We start from the raw sequence: 11815 nt of genomic DNA, 5'->3' as shown, positions 1-11815 counted from the left end.
GCCAAACTACTTCTGAGGCTGTATCTCTGCAAATCTTTGAAATATTGACACCAAATTTTATATGTGCCATTGTCACATCATACTGACCACGCCACATCAATTTGGTAACAGTGCCACCTATTGGTCAGAAGTAATACATTCATTAAACATTAACAATGAAATTTCCAAGAATTTCTGTTTGCATTAGCCTATAGTAATAAAACTGGTCTCAAAATATTCCTTGTGGCATGCCGACAACATACATATCAATTATACCACACTTCGCTTAGCTTTCTTTTCCGCCATTTTGATTAATGTACAAAACCTACTTTTTCGAACTCCTCCTAGACCGTTAGTCCGATCTTCACCAAATTTGACTCAGATCATCTTCAGACTATGCGGGCAAAAAGATATGAATTTCGTGTCGATACACAAAACGGTTTTCGTTTAGCGCATCAACGAATTTGCTGGAAAGATGCCAAACTACATCTGAGGCTGTATCTCTGCAAAGCCTTGACATATTGACACCAAATTTTATATGTGCTATTGTCACCACACCCTGACCATGCCACAGCAATTCGGTAACAGAAGTAATACACCATCAAATTGAAGTCAGAAGTAATACACCATTCATTAAACATTAATAATGAAATTTTCAAAAATGCTAATAACTTGTGATTGCATTAGCCTACTGTATTAAAACTGGTCTCAAAATATTCCTTGGGTCATGCTGACAAAATAGATACCAATTATACCACACTTCGCTGAACTTTCTTTTCCGCCATTTTGATTAATGTACAAAACATACTTTTTCAAACTCCTCCTAGACCGTTGGTCTGATTTTCACCAAATTTGATTCAAATCATCTTCAGACTGTGGTTACTAAAAGTTATGGATTTCGTGTCGATAGACAAAACCATTTTCGTACAGCGCCACTACAGATTTTAGGCTTGATGCCAAGATGATTCTGAGGCTGTATCTCTGTAAAGCTTTGGCATAATGACACCAAAATTTGTTTGTGTGTCATTGTCACCTCACACAGAACGCATCACATCAATTTGAAAACAGCACCACCTATTGGTCAAAAGTGATAAGCCATTCAATTATATTATTGGTTGTATTTATGATTTTTCAGCCATTTCAACTGATATCATCCTAAAATGACTTTAGTTACTCATTGTTACAGTCGGTCTGTTGCTCCTTGCCATGCTTAGCTCCTCATTCTGCCTCTGTTGTGCTTGGCCCCGCAATTGCTGCTTGCAGCTATATTTATTATTATTATCATTATTATTATTATTATTATTATACTCTAATTTGTTTGGTTCCTAAAACACCACTGTGAATGTAATTTAGACAGTATTATACAACTAAAAAGAAGTTCAAGTCCCATTTAAAGTTTTCAACTTTTTTTCTGACATAAGTTTTCTTAGGAACATGGGTTAGAGCTTTTAATTTTGAACTCTCAAAGTGCATTAGATAGAAGAATTTAACTTTAAAATGTAATTTTAAACATTTTTATTTTTTCCAAGTCTTCATTTGTCTATTTTTAAAGCATTACCATAAATATCATATTGTGGACTTCATATTGCAGTATTATCATATCGTGAGATTTTGATATCCTTACATCCCTATTTATAATCATATAAGGTTTTCACTCAAAGAACGTAGTTGATTGCTCTGTATGTGTTTGTGAGAGATTTCATGTGTCTCTCTTTCATGAGTTTCTCTTCAGCGAAGCCATTCTGATAATCGTTGAAATCAAACACAGTTCGAAGATCCGATGAAAACTGGACAGCAGCAAACTGACAAACAGAAAGACAACAAACAACATTAACATCATTAGATGTCATGTTCACACCTCATTACACAGTACAGTGTTTGTACTGCACACTTTTACACACTGATTTCCACATGTTAAGTATTTCCACATTTATCCACAAGTTTCCTATGCTCCATGAGGTCTTGTATCAAAAGTGGGAGCGTCTTCTGGTTCAAAGTAAACAAGCAGGACGTGACACTTATTCATTCAACGGTTGACAGCAGTGATGGGCAAATAAAGCCTTGTGAAACACTGAGAATTTCCTGAATTTCTGTCTCTGATAAATTCATTTGCCCATTAAACTGTGGCATTAAATGCTAGTACAAATATCTATAAGATGTATTACAAGAATAATGTACATATATATGAATTGCATATGGCAAATATTTAATTGTTCTGAAATTTTTCATATTACTTATATGAGTGGGTTTTTTAAAAAATGTAATTAAATAAGTCTGAATATGTAAGATCTGGGGGTTCAAACATTCATCACATTCTCTCATAAAGGTTTGCAACTTCACAAAGTAAACAATATATATTATTATATATATTATTTACCTTTATGGATGAGTCTGAAAGTTCCTTCATAACATTTTTAATAAAGTCTTTGTTCATTTGAAACTCATGTGTTCTCATACTGCTGGATCCATCAAAGAGAAACACCACATTGACTTCTCTCTTGGTGCATTCTGCAGAAAGATCACAGGATACAGAAACTCACTTTAGCAGACAAACCAAATCAATAATTTACTAAGTATATAACTGAGCAAGTAGGGAAGTGGATCTAAGTGCAGGTTAACTTTAATAAACAAGCAGGTAAGGAACTGGGGAACTCATGCAATGACTGGCAAACCATGAAACAAGCTTAAAGGGGTCATCGGATGCTAAGTTCACTTTTTCATGTTGTTTGAACATTAATGTGTGTTGGCAGTGTATGTACAAATCTACCCTATAATGATAAAAATCCATGCAGTGGTTTTTAATTCATCTGTAAAAATAATATCCCCTTTTTCAAATCGAGCCGTTCTCAGATGCCTGTCAGTGTGCCGTCACACCAGCAGAGGCCGCTCTCACGATAGTTGATTGACATGAGCATTTTACCTCAGATCAGCTGTAACAGTCCAGTAACTTTCCATGTTTTGATGCCAGAACAGGGATGTAAGTTAGACAAGAATATCTCAGATTGAGTGATTGACGTGTTGTGTTGCTGGATGTAATAATGAACATAGTGGTCGTCATTTACTCCCGACATCTGAGCCGCTGAAGATGCAGTAGATTATGTTTGTTTGTGAAGGGAATGTGGCTCCTGATCTACATATATCCATCTATGTTCGCACAAATCATTTATGATCGAGCTTCACTTAGAGCAGAAGTGTGTATACGTTTATTTTTATGAATCTTTGCGATCAGCTTTCCTTAGTTAGGAAGTTTAGCAGCTAAACGCGGCTAAATGTGGCTAAAGTAAACAAGACCATCTTTCCACAGAGAGAAGAGAGGGGCGGGATGAGCAGAGCTCATTTACATTTAAAGGAACAACCCCTTAGAATGAGATGATTTTTGCAGAGCTGATTTTGACAAGGTAAAAAGGGTGTTGTTTTACAAAACCATTGAGAATTTTTAATCAAAGTATATTAGAGACTTTTCATTAAGACCTTAAAGAATCATATCAACTTGTGGAAAATGGGCATCTGATGACCTCTTTAACAAGATAACAAGGGGGTGTGGTTAATAGGAAACACCTGCGGACCTAATTAAGAGGGAACGCTACAAAAAAAACTTTAAAATATGGCACAAGAGAGGAAATAGGAAAAAGGTCCACAAACACATTGGGCCTCATTTATCAATCAAATGTAGAAACAAGCGCAGATCAGTGCGCACAAATCAACTTGTATGAATGGTCGTACGTTAATAAACGTGGCAGCTGAAAACAATCATCATTTAAATATCACGTCCTTAAAAACACCCCTAGAGTTTACAACAGGGAGAAACGGTTTAAATTGAATGGTATTACAGAAGAAGAACGAAAATTTAGTAGCTATAAAATGTTATATTAAACTCTAAAGTAAAACACACATTAGGCTATACTAGTGAATACTAAATGCAAAGCTAAAATGAATAAACGAGTAAAGTGAAACTCAAAGGCATTGGGCTCACAAGCCTCTCTCATCGACATCCAAATGTTTCCATTTTTCGCTATGTAACATTTGGTTGCTAAACTGTTATCCACGATGTTGTTGAAATGCAAAATAAAAATATTTAGACATAAAAAAACTATTATCCATGATCTAAACAAGTCTTTGTACTTCACTTGTGTTCAAATTATCTACGTAAATCATCCTTCAGAAGTGCAAAAATGTTTATTTTGGTGCTGCACGCTGATTTTACAGTGGACCTTTTAAAACTAAGCAGTGAAACTTTTATGTTTGGTTGACTGCAATTTAATTTGATTAACGGCTGAAATGTCAAGTTAGTAATGCTGAAATTTGTACGTGTGCATGTGAGGCGCCTGCGTGATCAGTTACATTTATTAAAGTTAAGATATAACAAATAAAATGCATTAAGAGTGTCACAAAAATTAAAGTCTTTTGTTAATCTGTTAATTATTTAAGAGAAATATATTTTGTGTATGCTAGCCCTATTTATTTTATTGCTTTTTTCATTTCTGTTTTTCTCCGTTCACTGAAGTGCAGCAGGTGGGTGATGTGATATTTATGCTGCTATTTGCGCATATAAAAAAAAGGCTTCGTTTGTCGGCCAGGGAAATAATCTAAATGAATACAATGCTGTCATTATACAATTCTCCGAAATCCTCTATGCTGCACGTAAATTCAGGCTAACTCAAAAACATGCATACACAAGCTCAGACCTGACGTGAGATTTGATCGTAGCCACGGCTCATGTCCATATTAATAGATTCCAAACTTTGCGTAGAAACAACCGTACGCCCAATTTTCTGTTGTACGTTCATTTCATAAATGAGGCCCAGAGGGAATACGTGCCAATAACATAATATCATATCTTAAATTAGAGGTGCTCAAACTCGGCCCTGGATGGCCAGTGTCCTGCAGAGTTTAGCTCCAACTCCAATTAGACACACCTGAACCAGCTAATTAAGCCCTTACTAGACTTAGTAGAAACTTCCTGGCAGGTGTGTTGATCTCAACTGTGCAGGACCCTGGCCCTCCAGGACTGAGTTTGGGCACCCCTGTCTTAAATATTTAATTGATTTGTCAAGAAATATACCTCCAAATGAAATGCAACAAACCAATAGATGCTTTACAGTGTTAAAGTCTGAAATTGTTATACTGCATCAAGTGCTGTAAGTCTTGGTAGCATCGGCAGTTTCTGTGTATGACTAAACAAACCTTGGTAAGCAACAGTAAAGTTAGAGATGGCCTGTAAGCTGCTGTTGAACTGGTAGCAAGCGCCGATCAGATACGAGTTTCCATCACACTCAGGAGAAAAATATGGACCGCAGCTCTGAGAAAGAGACGGACACAATCTGAGACTTCAGGAGCTTCAGCAAATCACAAAATCAGCTGAAACAAGTGTTAGAAAATAAACATCACATGTAGACATGGCAGTATTCGGTAATGTGACATATCATGATAATATGTACAATATTGTTACCATAGGCGCCTAAAAATACAGTAAATAATTCTTTATTACAAATTATTCAGTTTTTTTTAACACATTTTAAGAATACTTTTCCTATCATCTGGTTAAAATGCACAACACTGCTGTATGCTGCATCACAGACGCATGATGTAAACAAGCTCAACATGATGGGAAGTTCATAGCGGAACCAGTGTAAGAGATGCGCTAAATGAAAATCCATATCTGCTTGTTAAGTCTGACGTTGCACGTCACCGCTTCTGGCTCCAAACGCTCTAACAGATGCCTCGAGAAAACAAACGGTGCCTATATACACTCACAATGTGTATATATAATACTATCAAAAAATTATAATCCCAGCCTAAATGTGTAATATGAAAAACAGTGCTCATAAATGGCTGTTGAGACAGTATTCTCAAGTGAAACGAGTTGAGGCTTAGACCCAGAAACAGCATTTGTTAAGTCATGACTTAACAAGCAGATTCACTCTGACAACAGATGGCACTGACGGAATGGCAGAAATCTAGTCATTACCCTGGTAAAGCCGGGCTCACACTACAGGATTTTTAGCCCGATTTTCCCCTCCCGAGAATTGGAGCAAAAATGTTCGAGCACCTCGATCGGTCCCAATGTTCAGTGCAGATTATCTGTTAATGTGAGACGTTCACAGATCGAATCTTGCACCTCCCGATCTGCTCTCACACAAATTGGGGCTGCCCCGATCATATCAAACATGTTTGATATTCAGGATTTTAAATCAGGATGATCACGGCTATCAGTACTTTCACAACAGCCAATGCACGACCGCAAAACAGCTGCTGTACGTCCATTGGATAGTGGAGATGGAGGAAACTGCTTCTTATGTTTTTGTAGTAACATTGTCTGTATAATATGTTGAAAACATACCACAACCACATGGAGCAATGAAAGCTCTGAAGTGAAATTGTCTCAGTTTTGAACGTACCAGGTGAGTGCATAAAGCTGCTAGCACGCTAACTAACATTTGTAAACATTAGTTGCTGAAATGACAATCAGTTGCATAAGATCATGTGAGGTGCTCCCTTTTTAAGGGATTTAAGGGAAGATAATTTACAAAGATTTTCCTTATGTGTGCCCTGCAACCGGATTTCATAATCAGTCAGGATTTTAAAAATCCTGTAGTGTAAGCCCAGCTTTACCCTGTGAAAAAAATCAGCTGCACTACTTTCTGTTTCTGAACAGGATTTAAATGATTTAAACAGCCATTCAGATATTTGTGCTCGCTGCGGTGTTCATCACAGCGTTAAACATGTAAATACTTAGACTTAATAAGCTGTTTATTTTCTGTTAATATGCACTACAACATGCCCTAGATTTATTATTATTTGAAAATGTTTTGATTCTTTAATGTGTAGCTTTATATTAAAGCGCCATGTAACAGCACGCCAGCAGAGGGAGCCCTTGCCCAAGAACTGTCTGTTACCGCTCCCTCTGCTTCTTCTATGGTTGCTCCCTGTTATATAAAGAGGGCCATGCCAAACAGGCATTGGTGAAGTATTGCTTTGCCGTAGCGGACTCTACCAAGCGGTTTCCCTGTTTCATTGCATTGTCATAATTTTGCCTTGATTCATAGCCTTGTTTCATTTGATACTTTAGACTGCTCTCTGATATTTTGATCTTCTTGCCTGTTTTTGGATTACGCTTTTGTCTTGCCCAGGTTATCACTGTTTGTTTGGAGATCGACCCTGCAGGTTTTGACCACGTTGTGTTCCAATAAAGCTTGCACTTGGATCTATCCACGCTATCTATTGAGTCCTGTTACACTCTAATTATTAACATTATAGTTCAATAATTAGTTAACATAAACTGGCAATAAAAAATTCTTCTGAACGTTCATTAATCTTAAACTGCTTTTCCATCAAAATTACCAGAAACAATTTGCCCCAGAAACACTTTATTTCCCCAGACCTGCTGCTGTTTTCCATCATGGTCTAAAGTACTGTAAAGATTAGGCAAATACTCTGATGACCTAGGACTGCGAACAACTTTTGGACTTCGCAAGTTCGACTCGGGAGTGTGAGTTCCCGGCAACGGGATGACGCAAGTCTGGTAATTCTGCAAACACAGGACACAGCATTTTCACCCCTTGTCCCACACTCCAGTACCTGGAGATTTGGTTCACCCTACATCGCTGTTTTACCTTTTTTGTTAAGGGTATTTTATCTTTTTTGCATGTTTACTTTGCAAAGACTGGGTCGGTGCATCTGCAGCGACGTAGGATGATTTTGAAATGGTTTTTGAAGTTGAGGGAGAACATGAGATGGGAGTTTTTCGACATGCCCTAACTGTCTTGAACCAGAATACACAGAGTTCAGAGACAAGAGCAAGACAAGATGAGTGTTTGAGGTTAAAAAGTATTAAATTGTACTATTTTTTTTTTAATGAAAATAACCAATCGTTTTGCTGGACAAGACCCTTACAGTCACAGCAGCAGACGACACAGCAGCCGACATGCCGATGAACCGGACGCTCTCTGAACCTGTCAAACACCAGCACAGGGATTAAAGCAAAAAAAATCTTCTGACTGAAAATTTTTCCTTCAAAAAATCTTTGCCAAACACCATTCCACAGCCATCCCTGTCACACACCCACTTTATAAGCAGTTTTTTTCCCTTCGTATAGTGCATGTCCTCCTAATCAAAATAATGTAAAAGCATTTTCTGATCAATAATAAAAAATTCTGATAAAAAATTAGCCTTGAGCTGATAATTGACTCATTAACATGATTTACAGTGGCAGTTTCTTTTTACCTTTAATGGCATTTTTAAAATTGTATTAAATGTCATTATCTGTCAAATAAAAAAAAAGTATTTATCATATTTTAATTTTTAAAATTTCTAATTAAAACAATATAATAGCAGAATAAGACAAACGAATTACCAATCATATAAAATTAGTATTAATAAAAAATAATTTGTACTACAGAGGTGGCACAAAGGAACACAAAAGTGGCTTGTAGGTGCAATTTCAGACATTTAATGAGGCTCAGAGGTGGCATAAGTGCAAATAAATTCATGTTGAGATAAATGTTTTAAATATACATTTTAAATATAGAAATATTGCGTTTTAAATAACTAAGCATACGTTACAATGACACTAAATTCGCCAGCAGGTGGCAGTAAGACAAATGATTCGTTTGAACGGCTGATTCATTCGGGAATGAAGCAAGTGACTGTCTTTATGAATGGATAATCATGAACTGAAGATTCGTTTAAAACGCGCTTTCATTCATGAATGAAACACCGCTGTTTTGCTTTTAGAGATGCGCAGCGGCTTTGTTACTTAGAAATATTTTCATTTTAAAAAATAGAGTAAAATCAGGCAATAGAGATATAGTCAGACAACGTAAGTCATTTTATATTTTCTTGTTATTGAACTGTTGTAATAAATCAATTTTACATTTGCTTACTCCCTTAACAATTGTTTAAATCTGTCACTCTCCTTTTCACGTTCTGTGGGCGCACAGACAATAATCTCTAAGAGAGCGCGCAAATGAGTCTCTCTTTCACATTTAATAAGCAGGACTGAAAAGCACGTGCAAATGATAGATTCCAATGTGTATTAATACCCGCCCCGAAATTCTAATTCTGCTCTGTGTTCTCTGCTAAATAACTAAATGTGAATGATGCCAGTGACGTCACTATGTTGTCATTGAGAAGCTGCATCCGCGGCCGAGATGATTTTTGGTTTGCCGTCAGAACAACAACAACAATGTATATACGTACGTATACGTTTATATATACGTTTCTTTTCCCCTCATGTTCTCTAATTGACGGAAATCCGTCATAGACTTGTTGCAGGTAACGGAAATCCGTCGTAGCGACGGAGAACTTTAATCCCTGCGCATATAGGAATCGATAGGCGGAATCAAACTTTTAATTTTACAAGAAGTATATGAGTCCTGACCTTAAGTATCCGATTCTGGAATCGGAATCGATTTTCGATACCCAACCGTAGTCATGATTCAGAACTCCAGATGGTAAGTGAAATGACATCTGTGTTTTGTTGGCAATCGGTGTGAGTGCTCGTCAATCTTTAACTTTGCCCACGGTGTGCCTCCAGGAGCTCGGCTGTTTTCAGAGAGAATTGTAAAGCTCTATCTTTTTTTTGTAGATATGATAAAACTAAAGACTTTTTGGAGAAATAAAAGATGCAGTACTGCTCTATATGTACTCAAAATTAACATGAGATTGGGTAAAACTCTGTGTTACTCCCCCTTTAACTTCTGTTCTGTGTTTGTTTATCGGTCCAGCTAGTGACTAGTAATATGGTGCCAACTACAATCACAGATAAAGTTAAAAGAGAAGTCCACTTCCAGAACAAAAATTTACTGATAAATGTATTCACCCCCTCGTCATCCAAAATGTTCATGTATTTTTTTCTTCAGTCGTAAAGAAATTATGTTTTTTGAGGCAAACATTTCAGGATTTTTCTCCATATAATGGACTGCTATGGTGCCCCGATTTTGAACTTCCAAAATGCAGTTAAAATGGGTCTTCAAACAATGCCAAATGTGGTTGTAAACGATCCCAAGTGAAGAAGGGTCTTATCTAGCAAAGCGATCAGTTATTTTCATTTAAAAAATACAATTTAAACTTTTTAATCTCAAGCGCTTGTCTTGTCTTGCTCTCCCTGAACTCTGTGTATTATGGTTCAAGACAGGGTATGTCAAAAAACTCGTATTTTCTCTCTCAACTTCAAAAATCATTTCAAAATCATCCTACATCACTGCAGAAGCACCAACCCAGTCTTTGCAAAGTGAATATGCAAAGAAGCTCAAACACCCTCAACAACAAAGGTAAAACAGTGATATAGGATGATTTTGAAGTTGAGGGAGAACATGAGATGGGAATTTTGAGACATACTCTAACTGTCATGAACTGGAAAAAAAAGTTCAGGCAGAGTAAGACAACATGAGCGTTTGACATTAAAAAGTATATAAATTGAATTAGTTATTATGAAAATAACCGATTGTTTCATTAGATAAGACCCTAAAGACATGAACATCTTGGATGACAAGGGGGCGAGTACATTATCTGTCAATATTTGTTCTGGAAGTGGACTTCTCCTTTAAGGTGATGAGTAGACTGAAATTGGGCTCAGGTTGTTGTGCTGTGGGATGCAACCCAGTGTTTACCATACATTGATTTATATGTGGTGGTCCGCCACAATATCAAAACTGACCACCATATATAGATTTTCCAAAAGTCTTTGACTTTGAAATGTGTGGTGTTCATGTTTATTCAACAAAGCCAAAACGTGGCATGGGTGTTTTTCAGCTGTCTTCAGAAAACTTTTGATGTCATTTTCATTTCATCTGGCCTCTAATGCCTGATAAAGCAGTGTTTCTAAATACAGCCACATTACCTGGGAAACATTATTTCTGCTGCTCCACAACACCTCCTGCTGGCAGAGAATGAATCTGCATTTTAAATCAGCCCATCTGCTGTTTTCGTTCAGACCAATGCAAAAATTGATTGAAAATTGATGTTTTTATGCAGCAAACACAGAAAGTTGTAAATGTGAACCAGTATATATACACACACACACACACATTACCCCCCAGAGGAAGGGCCACCTAAATTGTGAAACCAGTAAAACAGACCTTCCCGAAAACTCCCCTGCAGATTCACAAATGTTTCGTAAACGTCTGATTTGATATTTAAATGTGTAGGTTAATGAATTCCATTTATTCTTAAATAGGGCTGTGGTGCACGCTCATTCACAATTTACACAATCCCCGCCTATGAATTACAGCTAGGCAAATTTCATGTCTAGGAACGTAGTGGAATATTCTGGTGTACTTTCTCAGGTTTGGCTCCAGTATATTGCATAATTGCAAAAAAGACTAATAGGCCACATGCCTAACAATAAATATTCAATAACGTGTCCACCAAGAAGTTTTTAGCCAGTTGAAAAAAATGTCAGGCGCTCCTATTAAAATGAATAGCTGGAGGTGCTTGAAAACGCCTTGTTTTTCCAGCTGAGATGCATTAGTTGCTATAATTTGGAATAGGCTATGCACGGTGGCAATGTATTACTAGTGTCTCATTTTATTTTTTTTTTAAAGATTTGTTTTTATTAACATAATTACTTACAAGATGTAAATAGACTGTACAAAGTATCTACAGTTTGTTACATTACTTACATCCTAAGTACAAAGAATTAACATTTTCAAATTTTGAACATCAGAAAAAAAAAATAAATAAAAATAAATAAATAAATAAATAAAATCAGTACTAAACAAAAACAAATATTACACAAAACATTTCCCATCCCACCCCCCACCCTCTTCCCTTGTATGGTTGTCAGTTTCTTTTCATTTATATATCTAAGTAGTCTATACAGTTTATACATATATCC

This window comes from Labeo rohita, unplaced genomic scaffold, assembly GCF_022985175.1.
Source record: "Labeo rohita strain BAU-BD-2019 unplaced genomic scaffold, IGBB_LRoh.1.0 scaffold_60, whole genome shotgun sequence".
Classification (NCBI taxonomy): Eukaryota; Metazoa; Chordata; class Actinopteri; order Cypriniformes; family Cyprinidae; genus Labeo; species Labeo rohita.
This window is presented reverse-complemented; position numbering follows the sequence as displayed.